Source organism: Pelodiscus sinensis, chromosome 3, assembly GCF_049634645.1.
Source record: "Pelodiscus sinensis isolate JC-2024 chromosome 3, ASM4963464v1, whole genome shotgun sequence".
Taxonomy (NCBI): Eukaryota; Metazoa; Chordata; order Testudines; family Trionychidae; genus Pelodiscus; species Pelodiscus sinensis.
The window spans coordinates 4,919,477-4,942,935 of record NC_134713.1 but is presented as its reverse complement, the minus strand read 5'-3'; the positions used below and the strand labels follow the sequence as shown (position 1 = coordinate 4,942,935).

The 23,459-nt window shown below is 46.9% G+C and overlaps 1 protein-coding gene across 6 annotated transcripts in view; it reads left to right on the top strand.

Moving 5' to 3' along the window:
* The window catches only part of EXTL3 (exostosin like glycosyltransferase 3), a 220,813-nt gene that overhangs the window by 122,857 nt on the left and 74,497 nt on the right, over positions 1-23,459 (top strand). Inside the window, exon 1 of one of the 6 annotated variants that reach the window (XM_075923263.1) lies at positions 11,404-12,820. The exons of the other annotated variants lie outside the window; for them this stretch is intronic. The gene's annotated coding sequence lies outside the window, so the exon portion shown is untranslated. Of the gene's footprint in view, positions 1-11,403; positions 12,821-23,459 lie in introns of those variants that run through there. 6 annotated transcript variants of the gene reach the window in all.

Genomic DNA, 23,459 nt, shown 5'->3' with positions numbered 1-23,459 from the left:
CTCTTGATCTGGGGTCTATATTTTGAAAAGGATGTCAAAAAAAAGGAGAGTGTGCAGTAAATAGCCACCAAAAATGGTGATCGGATTTGAAAACATGCCTTTCATTGGGAGATTTAGCACGATCAATCTCTTTAATAATATGAAAAAGACTGAAAGGCGACTTAATTCCAATGGCATCATACCTTCATAGGGAGAAGCTACTGGGTGCTATCGGTTTCCTTTAATTTAGTGGAGAAAGGCAGATCAAGAAGAATCAGTGGTTGGAAGTTGAAGCCAGACAAATTCAAATTAGAATTTAGGCACACATTTTTTAAAAATTTGGAACATATTACCAAGGGCAGTGGTAGATTTTCCATGTCTTGATGTGTTCAGGCCAAGGACTGGATGCCTTACTAGAAGTCATGTTTTAGCTAACCTCCAGTTACCCCTATATTGGGCCCAGCAACCTGGTGAAAATCAATAGCCTGTGACAGACAAGAGGTGAGAATAGGAAATCCAGTCGTCCTCTGTGGCCTTAAAATCCATGAATTATTTGTATTACAGTGGTTCCTAAAAGCCACAGTCAAGATGGGCATTCCTCTGTTTTGGGTGCTTTACATACCCCATTAAGAGAGTGTATGTGTGTGTACCACAAAGAGGCAAGACAGTATTTGGGAGGGAAAAAACCCTTTCTTATCCCCATTCGATGTATGTGGAAACTGAAGCACGGAAGTTCAGTGAATTGCTGCGTTCCTGTTGGGATGCTAAGACAGAGCCAGGGACTGAGCCCTGATCTTGTATGTTCCATTCTAGAGGCTTAACCACAAGCTTCAAAGCCTCCTAGACAGCAGCGAATGCGTGTTTTGGCTTGTGCAGTCTGGCCGGGTTCATTAGGATTGCTTGTGAACACCGGGCTCTCTCTGCTTCGGTGGTGTTAGGCTGCTGGAGTTATTTCCCCCTTCCTCAAACTAAAATCCCATAGAACCGTTTTTGGTTTGGAAAGCGAACGACACGATTTGTTCAGGAGACTACGGAGCAAAATGCTGAGATTTGTTTTTGTCTCTTCCCTCTATATTTATGGACTGCCCGCTTCCTTGGCAGCTCCGTCATTTTCTCTGACAGCGGCATTGGTGCTTAGACCGGCTTGCTGCATGCCGTTCTCTCCGCTCGGATTCGGAAGCCATTGGAAGTGAGCAGAACTTTGGCCTGGGGGGTCTGCTTTGCCTTAATTGCCGGCCTGCCCTCATCAAGCATCCCCTTCTGAAATCCTCGCCTTCTGTGTCATCCCAGCCGGCGTGCCCTGGCAATCATTTGTAATAGTGCAAAAGGTGGGTGGTGACGTCAGGGGAGGAGAAAGAAATGGGAAGAGAGGAATTTAAATCCCCAGGGGCCTGATCTCTCGAAATAGCTCCTTGAATGTGAGCTGTACGCACGGAGGCGGTTGTTTCTCTGTGAAAGCCTTTTCCAAGCTCGTTAGAGAAGCATCAGCTGGGACGTTATGACTGACAAACCCTAAAACGAGTGGCTGTTCTAAGTGAATGGATTTCTTTGCCTCCAACTGGTCTCTGCATCCTTAGCCCCTCTCTCCTCCGGCGCTTCCCATGTGTAGTATCCACTGGTTTCCACCATTTATATCCATCCGGTGCTGGTCTGTGCAGGCTTCTGAGTATCATGTTGGCGAATTGGGCTTTTGTCCCTGTTGTTTGGCGTATTTCCTCTCTAGTCTCCCTCTTTCTCTTCCTTGCTGGGGTTCGTACTATAACTCCATGAGGAAATCATGCTGGGGGCTTCCTGAACGTGCCTGGCTCTAGTACCTGCTGTCACTTACAATGCTGCCCAGGGAAGAGAGGCAGCTGAGGAAGTAGCTTGGAGTCTGCCAGAATCATAGAACGCTAGAACTGGAAAGGACCTCGAGAGGTCATAGAGTCCAGTCCCCTGCCCTCATGGCAGGACCCAGTACCCGGAAGAAGGCAGGTAGTGAAAAGTGGTGAACAGAGAGAGTGCTCGGGTGAAAAGGGGATTGTCCAGCAGAAGGTGGGCAGTGAAGGGCCGTGTGTAAGGAGCCTCAAGGGAAACAGCACATGACCAAGGCGGTGGACTGTTGGGACGTGGTCAGGAGGAATACTGTTGGGATGCCTGGGTGTAGCCCGTAGGTGGACCTGCTGGAAAGAGGTGTGCTCACTGCAGCATCCCAACAAAGGAGCATCCTCAGTGGGAGAGAGGCTCAGGCAGGACAGCTGGGGTGAGCTTGGACTTCGCAGCCAGGCAGAGAAGTTGATTCCCTATTGGGACCACACAGTGTGGTATTGAAAACACTTTATAATAAAAAGGTAATTTACAGTTTCATTGTTTTCCTGAACAAGTATTTTAATGGTACTTAATATAATATTGTTAGTCTGTTATTTGTATTAGGTTATTGTTCTTGCCAAGTTTCTAAGTTTTTTTTTCCCTTATAAAGTTTAAAATGTTAAGATAATGTTCCATGAAGGAGGCCGTACCACTTGGAAATACCATGGTAACTCTCCTCTCTTTCCCTCTTGGGCTCTCATCTTGGCACTGTGGTGCCTCCTGTCTTTTCTTATGCCAGACACCCACCATCTCTTACTGAGATGACCATCTGGTTGTTTTAGTGGTGAAAGTGCTTGGAAAATTTAAACAAGATTGGGAAGTATACTGTAGGGAATCGTTCTGTGTTGGCAGTGGAAGGACTAAACAACCTTACAGATCTTTTCCCAGTTTAATTCTCTGAACCCATTCCTCTGTGATATTTCTTGTGTAAGGAGCTAATGGTTTATTCATACGCTTCAATTGTTTTTTAAATAAAGGCCTTTCTGTGAAGGTAGGATCAGTCTTTCATTTTCTCTCTCTTCTGCATTAAGGGAAGCAGGTTTTAATTGTAACGTTTTATCATTCTGTTTTCGGGGGGGAACTAAACTCATTGTTTGCTTGCTATCTGTACTGTCTGGTTCTTGCATAAAGGAGGATGCAGCAAACACTCCATTTCTAGCATTATGTTGAAATGTTCTTCTAAGAAATATTAATATGCTGGGTGACCTGGCAGTTCAAATGATGCATAAACAGACCACGATAGTTTAGGGATGTTAAGGACTAGTTGACTATTGGATAAACAAATGTTTATCCTATAGTCAATCGACTAGTCGATTCCCACCCACCCCGATGCCTCTATCAGATAGAGGCAGCAAAGCGGGTTGGAGTGAGGGGGCGGCCAGCAATGGGAGGTACTTCAAAGCAGAGTGCCGCACAGCTGAGCCCAGAATCAGCAGTGTGGTGCTGATGCTTTGAAACGCCGAGGTGGCATGTTCAAAGGGGCAGCGCCGCACAGATGATTCCTGGCTCAGATGTGCAGCGCTGTCTCTTTCAAAAGCTGAGACAAAGGAGCAGTGCCGCTCAGCTGAATCCCAGATCAGCGGTGTGGCGCTTGGGGTCAGCGGGGGGCTCCGGCGCGGCATTTCCGCAGAACCCGGGATCAACTGGGGAATCCCCAGCTGACCCCGGCTCTGCGGGGCATTTCACGTCGGCAGCACAGCATGGCGCCTAGGGTCAGCGGGGGACTCTGCCCCGCTGACCCCGGGCTCCATGTTGCGCTGCTGCTTTGAAATCCACAAGATTTCAAATCCGTCTGGGGACTCTTGTACGTTTCAAAGCTGGCACACTGCAATCAGGCCAGAGTCAGCAGGACTTCCCGCTGGCCATGGGCTGCTCCCAGAGTTCTGCATTCCCCCAGTGGGGGCTCTTGTACGTTTGAAAGGAGGAATATGGAAGTGCCTGTCGACTAGTCAAGTAGTTAACATCCTTGCAATAGTTAGAGAGCAAGCGTTAGGCAGTGGATCTAGTTGGTTATGCTGTGACATTGTCCGCATTCACCCAGTAAACTTTCCGTTCCTAAATACATGAAAGCTTTTATGTCTTGCTTCCTCCAGGTTTCTGTGGGATGTTAGCAACTCTTAATGGTGTCTCGGTATTTCAGACAGGAGCACTAGCTATCCCTGGGCTCTGACCTTGTTTGGGATCTGCTGTGGGGGTCATCCTAGCTTTTGTCAATCCAGGAGCCCGCTTAGCTGCATGTCTTGGCAAGATGCCAAGGTGCCTAAAATGGGAACCAGCTGTGGCATCTGTAATCTTTGTCATGGATCAGCATCCCACAGGGACTACAGATTCCCACGCACCATGCTCTGCACCTTAATCATTCTGGCATTCTGCTCAGATCGAGGTGGAGCATTGCATGCTGGGAACTGTACTTTCCAAAGGGTGGATATTTGTATTAAACCTGTTGGAGGGTGCATTGTAGAGACCTGAGCAGTAGCAATTTTTTGTTTTGTTTAGGAGATCCTTAGAGTAGGAGAATTGGGGGAGGGGCAGGACGTGAGCTACAGAATCCAGTGCTATACAATGTAAAAATGTCAGGCAGATGGATGAGAAAAATAAAAGCAACTTGACTGTTTTTGTTTGTTTGGTTTTTTTGTTAAAGCAATAAGCACCTTGCAGGAGAGACAGAACAGGTGGTGGTGGGGGAGTGGGGCGGGGGGCGGGTTATTGTGTTTAACAGCCCAGAAAAGGGGAGTTTAAAGAATGCAGTAGGGAGAGCACATTGTGATCTAGACTTGGAAAGCTGTTTTTGGCATAGGGAAGGGGCAGCCGCTGAGGAAGCCAAGGGAATGGAAGGGGGATTATAGGAGAGGGAGTGAAGGATAAGAGCAGAGAATTGCTGTAGTTAAACATCCTGTCCAAGGATGCCATTAGTATGAAATTGTTTGTTTTCTTTCCCCCCTGCCGAACGGAGATTGTTTCTGTACTGACTGGTCCAGGGAATTCTGTGCCCGTCGCCCGCTGGGAGAAAAGCCAAGTCCCACCATGCACGTAACGTAGATGCTGCTGTTTTTAATTTCCAGGAGGATGCAGGTCTGATTTGTTTTTGCTGGATCAGCAAATCCTAGAGGCTGTAAAGAAACCGTGCTCAGGATCAGAGCTGGATTCTTGGGGCATGGGATAGCCTAGGGGTGGAAGGCTGAGAGATGGCTGAGCTGAGCCCAGAGGTGGAGAGACCCCAGATGGCCTTTGCTCTACACTGCTGTGCAGCTGCTGTGGCAGCTGGTGAGGATGGCCCAAGAAAGCATCTTACAGTGAGGTTGGGGTTCACAACTAACGTGGGAAGGAGAAGGGCCCCGATCTCGGTGAATTCAGTCGTTCTGTTCTGAATCGGATTTCCTGGAGAGCATGGAAGGGCTCCTCTGGGAACTCTTCCTCTGTGACATCACTCTCAAATCCTCAGTGAGGAGGGCGTCTGTCCAGGTCTAACAAGGCGAGGTGCCGAGTGCGGTGCGGTGCGTTTCCGCACCGGCTGCTGCTGTGTGGACTGGAGGGCTGGCTCCAGAGCGAATCCCTCATTGTGCATGTGCATGGACACGCCGAGCCGAGTGGATTCCTAGGCACCTTCACACCCCGCGGGCCCCGGAAGGGAGGTGCTGAGAGGGGGCATTGGTGACAGCGGGTGATGGTCGCACTCAGTCGTCACCTCCAGAGTTGGGCTTTGGTAGCTGTGACCAGGCGCTGGCTGCGTGTGTGCTGTGCTGGCCTCGCACAGAGAGCCAGTGCAGCACACTCCGAGGGAACTCCTCAAACCCACCACATCAGAGAAGGGGCGAAGGAGCCAGGCCAGATTTACTGTCAGCACAGGCAGGGGCTGCTCCGGCAGCTATGCTGGAGCACCTCTCCCCATGGGGCTGGAGCTACTCCAGCCCCACCCGTTAACCCTCACCGGTAAAACCTTCACATCCCTAGTATCCAGCAGACACAAGTATGTCCCTGGCAATGGACCAGCTCCGTCAGTGGCGAGATTAGACCAGACAAGGACACCTTTGTACAGAGATATACAGGTACAGCTACAGAGAAGTGGCACATCGCTCCTGACCGGTCAGGGTGCCACCCGCTGACACACCTGTACCTTGCACCTGGTGGTTCCGTCAAAACACCCCTGTCTGTCATGCTGTCGTCCTGAACCCGGGTCACTACGTTCCTGTTACCTATGGAAAGTGTGTTGATACCAAGATGTTTCCTAAGAGGGTTGTGGTGCCATCCTTCTGGAATGGGTTTACACGATTTGTGCCTCGTACCTCTTAGGTATGTGTGTTTCTGTCATGTCATAGATGTGTCCCGGCAAAAATCTGTGACCAGGGCCTGCCTCCTGCTCACAGCTCCACTTTACCTGAGACAGTAAAACCTGTGTTATCCGGCACACCCGGTGATTAGGGCGTACCGGTGACTTAAACATTCTGGTTATCTGAGTGGGGGGTGGGAGCTGTGTGGGGCCTCCGAGTGGGGAGGGGGCACAGGGGCTGGGATGTGGCCTGCTGGAGGGGGCGGGGGGGGCCACGAGCCACTGGGGAGGGGGCAGATGCGGCCTGGTGTGGGGGGGTGGAAGCTGGGGGGCGAGAGGGGGAAATGGCGGGGGCCGGAGCCGCGGGGTGCGTGCCAGAAGCCACGGGGAGAGCTTGCCATAGAGATAGCTCAGTGGTTTGAGCATTGGCCTGCTAAACCCAGGGTTGTGAGTTTAATCCTTGAGGGGGCCATTTAGGGATCTGGGGCAAATCTGTCAGGGAAGGTACTTGGTCCTGCCATGAGGGCAGGGGACTTGGACTCGATGACCTCTCAAGGTCCCTTCCAGTTCTATGAGCTAGGTATATCTCCATATATTATATGCTTGCTTATGGCTGTCGTTCACCCCTTCCCCAGATATGTGCTGCATGCTCATCTGAAGAGCAACCCGATACTTAAAGGGCCAGTTTCCTTTTTGTTTGTTTGTTTGTTTTGCTTTTCCCTGCGTCAGAAATTTGCTGGTTTCTACAGTTTTCCAGGTGCTTAAGTTCCAGATAGAGCAGGTTTTACTGTATTCGCAATGGCTTGACTACTTTTGCCTGGGCCTCAAGCCTATGATGTTTTAGCCCCTCTTCTTCCTACAGATATCGCCCGTGGCAGCATGTTGAAATTTCGCTGTCATTGAGATCAGCTAAATGGTCCACCTTCCAAATGCAATGACCTAGATGCTAAGGCTCTAGCCTCGGGCTTCTGGTTATTAAGCCCTGTAACTTTGTTCCTGAAGCTGAATAACAGGGATCTGTTTGCAGACGGAAGCTTGTTTTTGTGTCGTTAGAGTAATTCCTCCATGAACATGATGCCCGCTAAGCCTCTTTGTGGCAGACATCTGTCATTTGCTTTTCTCCTTTGGCCAGTGGAGGCAAGGCGCTGGGGTAAAGGTTGACACTGGTGTGAATGACAGATGTCTGTAAACATTGTCTCTGCCCTGTGGGCAAATCCTTTGTTTTTGTGCCAAGCACAGCCCCCGTTTGCCTAGCAAAACAACAGAGAGCAAAGACTAGAGTGACAAGAGAAACATTACTTGAGTGTCTTTTAAACAAATTTTGTTTCACTGTTTTTATAAAGCTGAATCTCTCCCCCAATTGTTAAAGGCCTTTGGGAACGCCACCTCCACAAACGGTAACACATCAAAAGAGTAGCAGTAGAACTGCCGAGTTCAAATATGTAAGATCCAGATGGTGTACGGAGTTCACAGGGCGCTGAGTCTGTGCCCTGGGAACAGATACTGTCTCGCGGAGAGACCATCTGACAGCCTCGTTTTCTAAGCTGAGCTTTTGCATCTTACAGGTGACCTGAAAATCTTAAAAAACAAACAAATCCTTTCAAACTTCAAAACCCCAAGACTGCTGACAGGAGCAGTGTGTGCCTAAAATGCCCAGTGTATTTGGAAAGTCTATGCGTCGCTTGTCTCGATGGACACGAGCAGAAAAAGGGATCTTGCTGTTTGGCTGTCTCTATAATGGAAAGTGCAGAATCCTGAATTCTCGTCTTGGCAAGACACTTAGTGGACTCTGGTTCCTAGTGAACAAGATTCTGCATCACACAAACCTCTCTGATACTGGCATCAACCATTAGCTAGTGCAGTGTTTCTCAACCAGTGCTATGAGTACCCTCGGGTACTCAAGAGAAGTCTGGGGGGTATATCAACACAACTGAAATTTGGAGAAAATTGATTTTTTTTCTTTTACGATTTACAGCACTTCATTATTTTTGTACTTTTTACACCCCAAAATTTCACCTCTTACACAGCTATGATTAAGTTGTTTAAACAAATGTGTTGTAATGGTAGAAAATTTGTGTGTGTGTCTGAAAACTGTAGGTACTGTGGGTACGTACCATTTTTTTTTTAAAGGGAGGGTACTTTTTTTTTTTTTTTAAGGAGTACAGGAAGTCCCCGGGTTACATGGATCCGACTTACATCGGATCCCTACTTACAAATGGGGTGAGGCAACCCCGCACTAGCTGCTTCCCCCCAGCAGACCAGGGAGATGCGAAGCTAGCGCCCCCCCAGCAGACCAGGGAGATGCGAAGCTAGTGCCCCCCCAGCAGACCAGGGAGATGCGAAGCTAGCGCCCCCCCAGCAGACCAGGGAGACGCGGAGCGGCTTTTCTCAGCAGACACCTCAGCTTGAGAATAAAGGACGGAGGGAAGTGAGGTGTGGGAGAATAAAACTGAGCTCTGGAGAAAAGTTTGGCTAGAGTTTCCCCTACAATATGTACCAGTTCCGACTTACATACAAATTCAACTTAAGAACAAACCTACAGTCCCTATCTTATAAGTAACCCGGGGACTGCCTGTATTTTATTAAAAAAAGTTGAGAAACACTGAGTTAGGGGACACAAGGAAAATGTGGGCAGTAGAGAATACGCTGTCAGATGAAGGCAACGTCAGATGAAGTAGGTTTTACCCACAGACGTTCATGATCCTATATATTTTTCTTGGTCTCTAAGGTGTCACGGGACTCCTCATTCTTTGTTATAGACTAACACGGCTGCCCCTCTGAGACGTCTTCACTGAGATTAATATGGATTTGTCTGTTTTATCTCTGGGGTAAACCCATTGATATCTGTGGTACGGTTACAGGAATGAATTTGGCCTGTTAATATTAAATTATGCAGCTGTCTAAGGCTTCCTTCCATGATTGTAGCACCTGATGTAAATAGATTAAGAACATCAGTTCCTTCCACAGAACTCTCAAGTCCCGTCCCCCCCCGTCCCCCCCCGAATTCAAGTCAGTTGAAACAAATACAGCTGCTTCACTTTCCAGGCCAAGTGCCTAAGGCAGTTTTGCAATTTGGTTGTTAAGCATAGACCTGTATTGTGCCCTGCAAATAGAAAGACGTGATTCAGCCTCATTTTCAGCTGTCGCAAATTTTTCACACAAGCATTGTCTGCTAAGGCTGCCTGGCAGCTTGCAGGCTTGAGCCTCGGAGTGCCCATCATGGTGGGTTTTATTAATTATTTGTGTTCTGGTAGCACCTTAAATCGCTGCCCAAAATCAGGGCCTTATTGTGTCAAGTGCTTTGCAAACATAAAGACAGATGCCATCCCTGGTCCAGAGAACTTGCAATCGGTATTCGCAGGCCAATGAACAACGTAAATGCAAAATGCTAACGGCACACAGCGGCCTCGTTGCATTTCATTTTTTGGTGGGTTTTATTTTCTTTTGTTTTTAGTTCTCCCAAACCCTTTCTCCTTTCTCTGTCCTCTTAAGAGCCCATGTCAACTTTGCTGTTCCGTTGACAAAAAGTGCCCTTTTTCATCCCGTCCACTCTAGCTACAATGGTTCCTCTCTCTCTTGTCTCGTTGATCGCTAGGGCTTGACAATCGGGATTTGGAAATAGCATCTATACTGAAGAAGCAGCCAGCAAAGACTGCTGAGCCTCGGCACGATATACTCTGTCCCTTTGCTTGCTTGAGTGAGTAGCTGCATGTTCATCTTTGTGCCCAGGTGAATGAGTCAGCCCAAAGGAGAGCGTCTTTCGCTAGTCCAGTCTCGAAGAAAAGTGCAGAATTCCACAGATGATCCCTCATCTGAGAGCTAAGATTTAAAAAAAAAAACAAAAAAACAATCCTTGGGAACTGCTGCTCTTCCAAGCATGAGCTGAGAAGAACCATGAGACCGCTGAGGCAACGCAGGGCCAGATGTTTGCTCTCAAGCAAGAATTCATCTAAAGATTCACATTGATTCTCCCTGCCTGCTAATGTCATCCTGGCCTCTTCTGGATTCATCTTTCATCTGTTTCCTTTGGGATCTGAGACTCAGGGACACAGCAGCCTCTGTTGTATGATTGATGAGGAAGAGCCCTGTACTGGGTTAACAATATGTTGATGTCACTGTAGCACTTAATGTCTTATGGTACCTCTATCAGCCTTCTGGATCTGACCTAAAGAAGTCAACTCACTTTTGCCACCCCTGCTGGGTCCTTCGGGCAGGTGGACAATTGTGTATAAGGTTGTTGAGAGAGGTAATATGGGGTGGACTATAGCCATTGATGGACCTACCCTGCATGATTTTATCTCGCTCTTTTTTGAACTCTGTTAAAGTCCTAGTCTTCACAACATCCTCTGGCAAGGAGTTCCACAGGTTGACTGTGCACTGAGTGAAGAAAAACTTCCTTTTGTTTGTTTTAAACCAACTTGCTGCCTATTAATTTCATTTGGTGACCCCTAGTTCTTATATTGTGGGAACAAGTAAATAACTTTTCCTTATTCACTTTTTCCACACCACTCATGATTTTATAGACCTCGATCATATCCCCTGTTAGTCTCCTCTTGTCTAAGCTGAAAAGTCCAAGTCTTTTTAATCTCTCTTCATATGGGACCCATTCCAAACCCCTAATCATTTTTGTTGCCCTTTTCTGAACCTTTTCCAATGTCAGTATATCTTTTTATACATAAAAAGATATATTGGCCCCATGATGAAAAGCATAATGGTCTAAATCAGCTTACCTGCATTGAGTTTTCTTTTTCATATGGGGTTGAGGTTGGAGGGGAGACTTGTTCAGGAATGAATTTCTGTAGTCTTCTCTGTCTCCTGATGACGATCCATTACATCAGAGTCTATTCCCTTCCGAGGCTTGTGATGATCCAACTGATGAAGGGTCCACCCAATATTTTAAGTAGATTAAAACTTTTATTAGAAAATATTTTGAATGATAGAGCATACAGATTGTTGAATGCATATCATAGATACCCCGGCCTTGTTGGTATTAAAAGCGATGTAATCATGAATAGGAAAAAAACTGGTATGAACCAATAGTTGCCCAGAGTACAAAATACGGGTGGAGGTTAATGATCAAGTACATAACATGCTATACTGAGCTGTAACATGTTTTAGTGATCACATCTGAACCACTGTTGAAGACGTATCAGTGGGAAACTTGATTTAAATTGTTGATATTTTGGGGGTCATTTAAATCATCTTGATTTAAATCAGTCCACCCTGGTGAAATCTCATAAGCAGGGCTCGACGAATGGTGGCAAAAACTGCTCGCCAGCCCCATACTGCGCATGCGCAAGAGCTGCAATGCGCATGCGCGCGCCGTGAATGAACAGGGTGCACGGCTGAAATCTTTTCGCCACAGGCGAGTAGATTGTATTGTTTGTCGAGCCCTGCTCATAAGAAATCCTGAGTGGTGATATACCGTGAAGTACCTGCTGAGAAGCGAAGAGAAATTGCCATTCTTTTTGTGGGCGAGCTAAATTCAGCTTACCAGGTGTCTATGCTAATACAGTATCAATAATTATTATACACTGGAATAGTTAATGTTGTTTAATTTAGACCGTAAATTCCTTAAGGCAGGAACTTTGCTTTGTATCTTTAAGGAACCATGTTACCTAGGGCACTATATAACTTAATACTTGCATACTATTTTCTTAAAGCGGAAATATCTTAATTGTGGGGCCATTGAATTGGGGTGTCTCAGAATAAGGCTGCCCAATTTGTCCCTTTTAAGATGCTTCAAGTTGGGTACCTAAATTATTAGTCACTTCTGAAAACTTTAGACTGGCATTTTTTTTAAGTAATATGCTTTTTTAAGACTTACAGTACTGATACATTCACAGACTGTTTGTCAAATGGACACACACAATGTTCTTTGCTTGTCACTGGGGCATATATTTTGCTGTGAATATTGAGTTCCCTTCATCAGCTTTGCTGGTCAAGTAACTCCTGGTTGTGAGCTAGAAATCTGCCTGGAGGACTTTGCAAAGGTCTTTTCAATTTGAAAAAAGAAAGAATAAATTCTCCTCCCCTCCCCATGTCTCTTAAGTTTTCAGATCTGCAATTGCATTGTAGTCTCATGCAGATGGAAATCCGCCATGTCTTGTGTTTTGCCAAGAGAAAGAGGGACCGGGTTCATGTGGTATTCACTTTGGTGGGAGAGTTCTTTCCTTGTAGCATGAAGACCAAGCACGTGATTGAACTTGGGAATAGGGATGTAAAATCCTGTTTAATTGGTTAACCGGTTAAATGTGATGCTGAACTGGTTAACTGATTAAAGAAGGGCTCAGGGGAGGGGCGAGGTGCCCCCTCCCTGCCCACCGCAGCCAGTCTGGAACAGCCCCTGCCTGTACCCTCTTCTACCATGGACAGGGTCTCTCCTGGACAGGCTGGAGTGCCTCGGTCCATGATGAGCCCGTGGCCTCACACAGGAAGGCTGATGCTTGCCTGCTGGTTAACCTTTCTCATCCCTACTTGGGAAGTATTTATCTAAGAGAGGAGCTTTTGTCAGCAGCTGTCCGTCTTATCACCAGGGTCCAACCAGTGAGTCAAAGAGGCCAGCTCCTGCTTTGTTTTTCCTCCTGCTGGAGAACAGGTGCAGAGCCGGGGCCATGTGAAATAGCGACGGTCGCCGCGCACAGAGTGCCTCTTCGTTGAGGGTGGGCAGAGAGAGGGGACGACAGGCGCTCTGGCTCCGATTTACGTGCTGCCGTACCATCTTAGGTATGTCATGAGTGTCACATGCCTGTGGGTAGCAGGGGGAAGGCAGGATGTGGATGGCCCTGATGTGCCGGGTGGTTATTGTTGTTTAACAAAAGGAAATGCCGTATGAAGCAGAAGCGTCAGTTGCTACCCAGCAATCCAGGCAGCGGGGTTAATAAAGGGCATTTGTATCCGATCGCTCTCGGCTTAGCTGCTGCAGCTGGGGAGAGGGTTTGCATCAGCAGCCTCTCTGAGATGGAGCCATGAAGTGAGTTTGGGGAAAACTGATACAAAGAGGGATTGTAAATTGTTGGGTTTGATGCAGCAGTGGGGGAAGTTGTCTGGCTTGTGCTATGCACGGGGGCAGACTGGATGATTCCTGGGGGCCTGGAAATGTATGAAAGAAGCACTTAGTTTATTCTGTGACAGGAAATAAGCAAAGAAACCTGATCTCAGAGCCATCGGTTACCACTTAATGGGTATGGGGTTTTTGTAAAGGGAGTTGAGAAGCTGCAGGAGTTTTGCTTTTGAACCACTTAACTGGGTTCTGTTCCTGATTAGCTACCTATGGATTTACAACCTCTGGATAAGACACAGCTGTAAATGCCATGTTCATGGACAGTATAATAACTTGTTGCTTCAAAGGCTTAACAATTCTGCCCCTATAGATCTCAAAGCACATTGTGAAATGGGCGAGTCTCTGAACCCCTCATTTTGTAGAAGGGGACACAATAGGGTAAAGTGACTTACCCAGGGTTACACAGCAAGTCTGTGGCAGAGCCGGGGACTAAGCCAACTCTCCTGACTGCTGGTTCTGTGCCTTTTGCTGAACTGTGCTGCCTGTCAAACTCAGCAGACTACTCTTTCTTCAGGCTTGTGTTCCTCTGGCATCCAGCATGAGAGCCGTATTTTCCTGCTGGGCTGAGGGTTAATACTAACGTGCCACATTCCCCTTGAACACCTGGGTGTGTTAAGGAAATAACAGGGCCATGATGCTCTCTGCATCACCTCAGCCCTGAAATTACCATTCACTCTGGGCCTGATCCTGCAAACTGTTGTTCTCAGCCACCTTTGGGAACTGAGAGCCCTCAGCACTGTGGGAAGGTGTCAGGAGAATTCCAAGCTGTCCCTTTGCCTTGGCTGCCTTTCCTCACTCCGGCGTTTTGCCCCCAAACATGCGGGAGTGATGAGGATGGGGAAAGACTGTTTTGTGTCATGGATCGTGTTGCTGTTGGGAGCCTTCGAAGGCCTGCTTTCTAGCTGACATGCCAGCAGTCAGCTTTTTCTGCACAAAGCCTCCAAGTGTCGAGTAGCATGTGTCTACATACGTGCGGGTTTTGTTCGTGTTTTTATTTTAAAGACGAGAGGAACCCCAGAGAGCTACGCTCAGAAAGCAAACGCATGAGGGAGCTGGAGTGTGCATAGCACAGGTCTGTGCCAAACAGTAGAAGCTGAGGTGGTAACTTCTGAATGAGCACGGCAGAGCTGGTTTAATAAGGTTCTCAGATTCTTTTCCCTTCTTTCGATGATAAACACAGCGTAGTTATATGACATATCAAAAAAAAAAAAAAAAAAAACCAAGTTAAAAGAACATGAAGGTTGCCAGGTTAACTACTGAAAAGTTAGGAAATGCAAGAATTCAGATTGGCTGTGAACCTTGAATTCGGCCCCCTTGTGCATATGCACTATGATGCAGGCTTTATTTACATGGTCACATATCATTAATATACTTGTCAGAAATGGCTGAAGCTTTCCAAAAACAATTCAGCTGGCATGGAAAATTATAGAACGGAACGCTAGGCCTTAGTAAGGTTGCCCAGCACTTCCGACTGTAATAGCCAGCACCATCTGTGTTAAGATAAACTTTTCCGTAGCGCTTAAGTGACTTAGAAGGAGTGTAATTCCCATGGGGAGTGAACTGGATTTAAACTACTCCACTGACACGGTTACTTTGATAAAATATACCCATCATGACTTTCATCTAGAAGGCTTTCAGCCCCAGCTTACTACTGATGTAGATGAAGTATGTAAGAGTCATGTGCTGGCCACCAAAAGGCAGTTACACTGTAGTGAAATGTGGTGGCAATTTTGCTCCTTGTTCCTTTCCACTTCTCCTTCTAAAAGCAGTTGGTACCATGCCCCCACTTCTCCCCTGCCCCAGTGGAAGTTGCAAGTAGAATTGATGTTAGATACAGTGTAACTACTCAGGCTGGAAGTTGGACAGTGTGTTGGGGTTCAAACCCCTGCTATTGTGAAAATGTGGGTGAGGCTGTGCTAGACAGGAAGTTAGACTAGACCAGCGGTTCCCAGATGGGGACCCATTTTGACAATTCAGGAAGACTTGGTGACCCAAGGCAATTCAAAAATGGGGAGATAAGAGGGGACAGATCCACCTGGGGAGACACTTGGCGACCCTTTTGAAATATAATGGCGACCCATATTTGGGTTCCAACCCATAGGTTGGGAAGCCCTGGACAAAATGATCTAATGCTCCCTGGTGACCTTAATCTCTGTGAATAGATGCAAATCGATATTCTATCGTCAGTACCAAGCATCTGATTTTTCCCACTCATGGAGGCGAAAGAGTAAATGTTTTTTGTTTTATTCCATGGGAGCCCTGGTGTTGAGCTCTTGTGAGAAGCTGCACTGCCTTTGAGTTGAAAAGATGTGACGACTTTGAGGCTGGATTGTGGTTTTCCATCTCTCCTCATAGTTAAAAATGAATAAGAAAATACTTCCTCAAAAAAGAGGGAAAGCATGCTTTGTAAAATGTAAGGGAATAAATCTCTCCTCTGGCTAAGGAGAGACCAGAATTTGAAGTGAAGGTTTTATGTTTTGTGCACCCAGCATGTTGTTCCAGTAAATTAAAAAAAAAACAACCCACCTTCTTCAAACTGGCTTGGCACAGTCTGAGATCCAACCTCCGATCTACCCCAGAGTCCTCACAGTTGAGTTCTATTGTGGGCAAAGTACAGAGCTGGGAGTAGGAAGTCGTGGGTTCTCATCTTGGTTTTGATACTGCTGAATGTGCTCCACAGATCGTGGTGGTAATCACTCCACTAGGTAGGAGGTGTTTTCAGGTTCCGGCCCCATGAACTAGAACAATCAGGAAGTGAGGACAGTGGGACAAGTAGAATGACAGGAAGAGGTCGATAGGAGAGCTTTTCATCTGGCTACATACTGTACATGTCTAGCCAGTGTGTCTAAATTATTATTTTCTTAATATTTTATATATGCAAATACATTTTAGAACAAATGTTTGTCTGTGAAATAGGTATGTGAATGTGCCCGGTTACACGAAGGTCCCCCCTCTCCCTGAACTGCTGCCTCTGTATCAGAGGCAGCAAGGAGTGTGGGAGGTGGGAGCTGGTACATGCAGGAAGTCAGGTTTTAAGCTGGCTCCCTGCATGTACTGGCTCCCTGCATGTGCCTGCTCCTGCAGAGCCACCTGTTCTCACCCCTCCTCCCACCCGCCCTCCACACACATTGCTGCCTCTGTATCAGAGGCGGCAGCTCAGAGGGAGTAGTACATGTGGGGAGGCAGCTTAAAAGCCAGTTCCTTGTGCGCACTGTATGTAAATGGCAGCAATACAGCCAGTCCCCGTGTTATGAACCCATCGACTTATGACTGTTCGTATTTAGGACCAACCTCCTATACAGCCGGAACCCAAGTTACAAATGAAATATACACTTATGAACAGCACGGCCGTACGTAAGTGAATGTAATCCAACTTACGAACAGATCGAGTTACGACCTAGTGTTTGGTACGTAACTTGTTTGTAAGTCGGGGACCGGCTGTATTGTAGCTGGGGTCGATGCTGGTTAACAACGTTTTTTAGTTAGCAAAGTGCCAGACAACAAAGCTGTCACTATATGTGCTTTCTTTCCTCCAAAGAATCTTGATTACATCTAGAAAACAGCTAAAATTGTAGTGATTTTTCTGTCAAGTCAAAATACAGTAAATCCGTGCAGTTCAGATTACAATACAATAATATAAAATGGATCAAGTACACTTGCTCATTCCTTCAGCACTTTACAGGCTGGCTGTTTGTCAGAGAAAAGCTGTGTCTCCTTCTTTTCCATCAGAAACCCAACAAACATTCAACACCCAGCAAACCTACATTTTGAATCAGCACTGAAATGGGGGAGGGGGGAGAGTGTGTGTGTGTGTGTGTGTGTAAGTAACAAATCTAACTAGTAACCTGATGATTGAGCCATTCTTAAACAGCTTCCATTTTAACAATAAAGAAACTTCAGACAGTTCTTGGTAGAAGCTCCTATACATAATTTAGACAATCATAATTAGGTGCACTACCACACTCAGGGGACCAGAAAGTCTAAGTGTACTGGTTAATTTCTTTCCAGTTCTTTACCTGATTGTTTTCTGCTCTTGGGAAAATTCACTTGGAGTCCAGATGTCACTGGGTGAATCCTGACCAGGTGTAGGCAATAGTTTTTGGCTGGGGGCCACCTCGGAAGGGGCAGGGCCTAAAACGGAAGGGACAGGGACAGGATGCTTCCGGGCTTCCCCACCCACAGACCATAATTGGTCTGGAGGTGGGAGAGGCCCTTTGCCCTCCCCCCCTTCCCACTTAGCACCCATGCCCCTGGCAGGGCGGGAAGAGGCCTAGGAGCGGGGCAAGTACACAAAGTTTCCTCTGCCCTGCCAGGAGCATGTAGCACTTCAAAGTGCCACGTGCTCCTGGCAAGGTGGGATGAGACTTCATGCCCTCCCCCGCCCCGCAAGCCCTGATTGGCCAGGGAGTGTAGGAAAGTTCAATGCCTCCTCCCGCCCTGCGAGGAGTGCTGCGTGCTCCTCGCAGGGCAGGGAGAGGGCGGAGGAAATTTCGCACGCTCCTCCTGCCCCTAAGCCAATCGGAGCTTGGAGATGGAGGCGCCCACAAAGCTTCCTCTGTCCTGCTGGGATAGTGGTTCCCAAACCTTTCGGCATCACGCCTCCTTTTTGATTTTTGAGAAACCTTCACACCCCCCCGCCTTGCAGCCCCCCTGGAATTTTGGCACGCCCCCCGGTTTGGGAACCCATGTGCTAGGGGCACACGGCACTTTTCTAAGTGCTACGTGCTCCTGGCAGGGCAGAGGATCTTTGTGCGCTTCCCTTGACCCCAGGCCCTAATTGGCCTACGGGCGGGGGAGCAGCAGGGCCTCCACGGGCCGGATCCGGCCCACAGAGTCCCTTTTGTCCACCCCTGGTCCGGACCCTTCATGTGGCTGCATTTAGAGTTGGGAGTTGCAAGTGTTTGGATAAGCAAGTAGTATCTGGAGAGCAATTAACCTGGGGAAAGGGGATTCTCCCCAGTGAGGAAGAAGATCACAGAGTACTTTGAAAGAAGGTGAGATGAGAGAATGGAACAAAAGGAAGGGGCTGATCTGGCCTGTTCCCTCCATTGCTAGTGACTTCTTTGAGAGGTGAGCGCGCTTAGAATGCTTAGCGAGTGGCGCGTGTTTTCTCTAGAATCATAAGTCGCTGTTAGAAAGAGCTGTGTTTAGGGGTCTGAAGCGTTCTCGCCAAGCGTTTTTGCTTAAGCAGTTAAATGTAATTAATCCTATTTTTACCAAGTTGGTGGTAAGCTTCCCAGCACTGCACAATAAGGGACTGTCGTATATCCAACAGTTTGCATCAGTGTTTGGTCATGCATCTGCCCCTTCTGCTGTGAAATATCTCCCTTGAAAGAAGAGCCTGTTACTGCTCTTGTGAACAATCGTTTTTATTCTGTTCCTTCAGCATATCCCCTCGGAAAAGATTGGAAGTAACATCTCTAGCCATGTCACTCCTTCCTTTGGAGACATGCATAACCCCCCTTCTAGGTTTGTTGTATAGTTCATGTGAAAATGCAATAGGGTAAGATAATTTAATATCATAATTGTTAGTAGTAGCATAGTGAGATCGGGGCCCCGTTGTACTGACTGCTGTGCAGACACAGACATTGGCCATGATTCCAAGAGCTTATAATCTAAAAAGACAAGTCCGACTGAAAGCTTGAGGAAGGAAGTATTATCTCCATTTTATAGATGGGAAATGGAGGTTGGGAAAAACAACCCCTTATGACTTGCACAAGAATACTGTGTTTGAGCTAGATAGTGAGCCCAGATTTCCTCAGTCCACACTCAGCGCAGATCCAGCTGTTCTCATATTAGGTTGACAAATGTAAACACACACAAGTTAGGAAACAGGTTAAATTTATGATACTATAAACATGCTGACACGGCACATCCTGTATATGGAGACTCCAGCAAAACACACAGATCTTCAGCATATAGCACAACATCATAAACTTTGTCCACAGCTACAAAATCTGCTTTGGCTTCAGTGGCAAAACTCCAGTGGTTTTGTGCCTCAGCATTGTGGAAAGGCTTGGAAGGCTGATGCTGTATTGTAATAGTGGCCTGCAGCCTTCCCTTGTGTTGTGATCCTGTCCGTTCCCCCAAGCTGGGTAGGCCTAGTCTCTAGTGGGACGGAAGACTGTAAAATAAAACCAGCATCCAATAAGTAGTTCTGATGTTTGCGTAGATCCAGATTCTGGACAGGAGGGGAAATGCGTGTCGTCTATAACATTAACCTATAAGCTTTTGCTCATTGGTTAATGGACTAGACTGTTACATCCTTACTCCCGAATAGACCCTCCTCCCTTTCTGGAGAAGCAAACTAGTTTCCCTTAATTTCCAAGCCGGCTAGCAGGCTGTATTTCTTGAGTGCTGTGCTGCCCACCCTCCCACCGGTCAGGAGGCATGCACGTGTGCTACCCTAGAGCAGTGTTATTCACCGACTAGCCTGTGGCCAGCACCAATCCCTGAGTTCTCCCTGACACAGTGTAAGAAAGCAGCAAGCTGGTGGCTGGTTTGAAAAAGGTTGAGACACATTGCCCCAGTGCTTCACCGAGTCTCTGCTTTTCCATCAATGCAAAGTCGCAATTCCCCTGTCGCTTGAATCTTTGCGTCTACTATGCTCGTGTGGCTAGCCCGTGTGGGGTCCTTCAGTTTCTCTTTGTATCTCTCCACTGTGATGCTTGTCCTTTTCTTATGGCCCGGAGACCACTCCTCTGGGGCCATTCACCTCTGCTCCTGGACTAGGGAGTGGCCACTTGAGTCATGTGCCGGGTTTCCTTAGCATTTTGCGAGCACGATGCCCTCAGCATCCATCTGGTCCACATCGACATTCCACACTCGGAACTTGGACTCGCAGGGGCATTAGAGCAACAGGAGGGTGTCCAGACACAGCTGCTCTGGATCTCTCTTCAGTGTAATTGCAGCCAAGGAGGAGAGAGGATGTGGGAGCCCTTGAATAGTGCACAGCAAGTTAGGAAATGAAGCGTGTGAAAGCTAATGCAGCCTCTTATCTAGTCAGGAGCCACAAGCGTCCTTGGTGTCGTACAGGGTATAAGGAAAGACCCCTTGTTCCTGCCGTGATGAGCTTATAGTCCATACAGAATGTACATTAGAAACAAGAGGAAGAGCAAGGACAGGGTAGGCACGTTACTCGGGTACGAGGGAAAAACAATAATAGTAAATGTGCAAATGGCAGAGGTGCTTACTGACTTGTTTGTTTCAGTTTTCCCCAAGAAGGTTGGTGGCGATTGGACGCCTGACATAGTGAATGCCAGTGGAAATGGGGCAGGTTCGGAAGCTAAAATAGGGAAATAAGTTAAAAATGACTTAGACAAGTTAGATGTCTTCAAGTCACTAGGCCCTGATGAAATGCCTCCTAGAATGCCAGGAGCTGACAGAAGACGTATCTGAGCCTTTAGCTATAATATTTGAAAAGTCATGGAAGTCGGAAGTGATTCCAGAAGACTGCAAAAGGGCACATGTAGTGCCCATCTATAAAAAGGGAAACGGGCACGGTCCAGAAAATTAGAGACCCATCACTTCAGTTTCTGTGCCGGGAAAGATAGTGGAGCAAATAATTAAGGAATCCATCTGCAAACATCTAGAAGATAATAAAGTGATAAGTAATAGCGAGCGTGGATTTTTTCCAGAACAAATCGTATCCTACCAGCTGGAGAGCCTTCTTTGACAGGGTAGCAAGCCTTGTCGAATATGGGGAAACGGTAGATGAGGTATGTCTAGACTTCAGTAAGACTTTTGATACAGTCTCACTCGGTCTGGGTTTTCTGAGGTTTCCATCCACGCAGTGTCCCAGATGGCTTGGAAACTCAGCCCGCGTGGCATTGCTGCAGCCGTCAGTCTGCATTTCTGAATTGAACTCCCCTGGCTCTGCTGGGCTCCTGTAAAGACACAATCCCATGGAAGGGGTCAGACCTCACCAGGCTCTTGCTATTTGTAGCCAACTCCAAGGCTGACTCCTCTTTACCTGTTCCTCCCTTGTTCCCGTTTGTCTGCCAATTGCACTGCCCTTTGCCTCTTTGCTAGGGGCTCTGCTGCCTCACAGTGTTTGATCAGAACATACTTGGCCATTGAATTGCTTGCCCTTATTGTGTGTCTGTCTTGTTAGCATCCCGCAGTGCATGAAAACGCTGTCCTAACAAGTGTGTTTGGGTTATCGGTTGGGTCAAAAAAATTGGGGGTGCACCCTGGAGCAGCATTCTGACCTCATTGGGTTTGGCCAAGGGATGGAGAGAGAAGCGGAGAAATGCTCCGTAACTGCTCTGGCTGTGCAGAGGATTCTGTGAGCTACTTCAAGATGACATAAGAAGAAATCTTTGATTTTTTTTAATTCTCTTACAATCCTCCTTTACTAGACTTCATAATGGAGCTATTGATTTCAGCCCATGTTGGGACCAAAACTCTGTGATTGTTCAAACGACTGCTCAGCGAGAACCACTGGATTGCCAAGGCAAAAGCATTATTTGATGTGGATACTTGTCCTGTCGGGCTTGTGAGGTTCATAGTGAGTGCTAGTGTTCAGTCTCTGGATTATGATGTCTGTGCTGTAGTGTGGTAGCTCGTATATGTGCCTCAATGCTCTCGGCAAATCAGGTGCCTTGGGTGGGAGGCTCAACATAAATCCAGTCCTCACTGGTTAAGGCCGACCATCTGACAGGTAAATATTAGTTCCATTTCCAGCTCCAGTAGTCTTGTTCTCTTCTGTGTTGCCCCGTATGCAGACATAGACTTCTCCATCTCAGATTTTCAGTGTTAGTATCCCCTTTTAAGAATCATCTTTCACAAGGACCACAAATGTTAGCTCACGCTAATCTAAGGACCTCTCAACGAAGAGGCGGGTAATTGACTAATCCTGTAGTTGATACAATTTGTATTGACTACACTATTAGTCGATAAGGGAAGATGGTCTGTCCTGGCTCATCCCGGTCCAGGAGCTACCCCTGCTGCAGCTCTGCAGTTTAAATGTAGTAGGAGCCAAGTGCGCAGGCAGCTCGGCTTTTACTGCATTTAAACTGCAGAGCTGCAGCGGGGGTAGGTCCCAGGCTGGCGTGAGCCAAGACCACTGTGACTCTGCATTTAAATGTAGTAATCACTTACATCCCTACTTTCAACCCAGGGGATCTTATGTGTGTCTTTTAGATTGTGTGCCCACTTGGGTACGGATAGTCTTATTTATGTCTTATACAGCAATGAGCATGCAGGCACTTTAGTTATTTGACAGATCGAGAAACTAAGGCACATGGTGTTTAAGTGATTTTCCTGGAGTTATGGATTGGTAAGTGGCAGAGCGGGAGTAGAATCCAGGTCTCCTGACCCTTAGTCCTGGGGGGGAGAGAGAGAGAGAATGAATGAGAATATCTTGCTAAGACTAAATCAAATAAACAAACCTCATTCTCTACTTTGAACTCTTCTCCAGAGAGTGTATTAGGAGCGATAGATTTTTGTTTCATATGGATTTTTGGGAAGACAAAAGTTACAATAAATTTACAAGAAAATGAAGCCGGGAAAAGCTTTTGAATGTGTATAAGTTCAATACTACCATTGTTACTGGAAAGCATAACAGCTGAATTTCCCGGCTGTCTTGTGACCAAATAACTGAGCGGGGGGAGCTGTTCAGTGAATAGGGGATAGCAAGTTAAAGAAGTAAAAATTCTACACTCTATGCAATTGAAAGTGCGCATCTAACCCTTTCTTGAACCAGAGTAAAGGAAGATAGTTCACCAACAGCTGTACCATGTGAGGGGCTGTTGTCTAGTGGTTAGAGCGGGAAAGGAGAATGAGAACTGTTAAGTTTCTGTTTTCTCCGCTGGTTTCATTTTGAAACCTTGGATGTAACCTAGTAATTCAACACCCTAATAATGATTGTGTTCCACAGCAGTGTCCAAAAGCTTCCTGCTTGGAAATCGGTTTCCAGTCCTTCATGAAAAGTGAGATGTAAGTGCAGATTATTAACATTACTTTATCCTACTAGGGAGTCATTGACATTAGAGATGGAAAACAGAGATACGGTCGGTCTGGTACATCCCTCCACCAGGTGCTTATGTGTGTTAACTAATGCATTACCTCTAATGCTTTGCCTACTCAAGTTTCCAAGGCAGATCTTCCACCTCCTCCTTTGGGATTTTATAGCCCAAGGATCTCTGTGTCAGCATAAGTAATAACCAAGTTGTTGTCAGGCATGTTCAGTATTTCAAATTGCTCTCCTCCCTTTATTTTTATCTAAGAGGTAAAAATATTCTCAAGAATGAACTTGTCATCGGTAATCCCAGAGACGTGCTGCTGATAACCTTGTCTTCA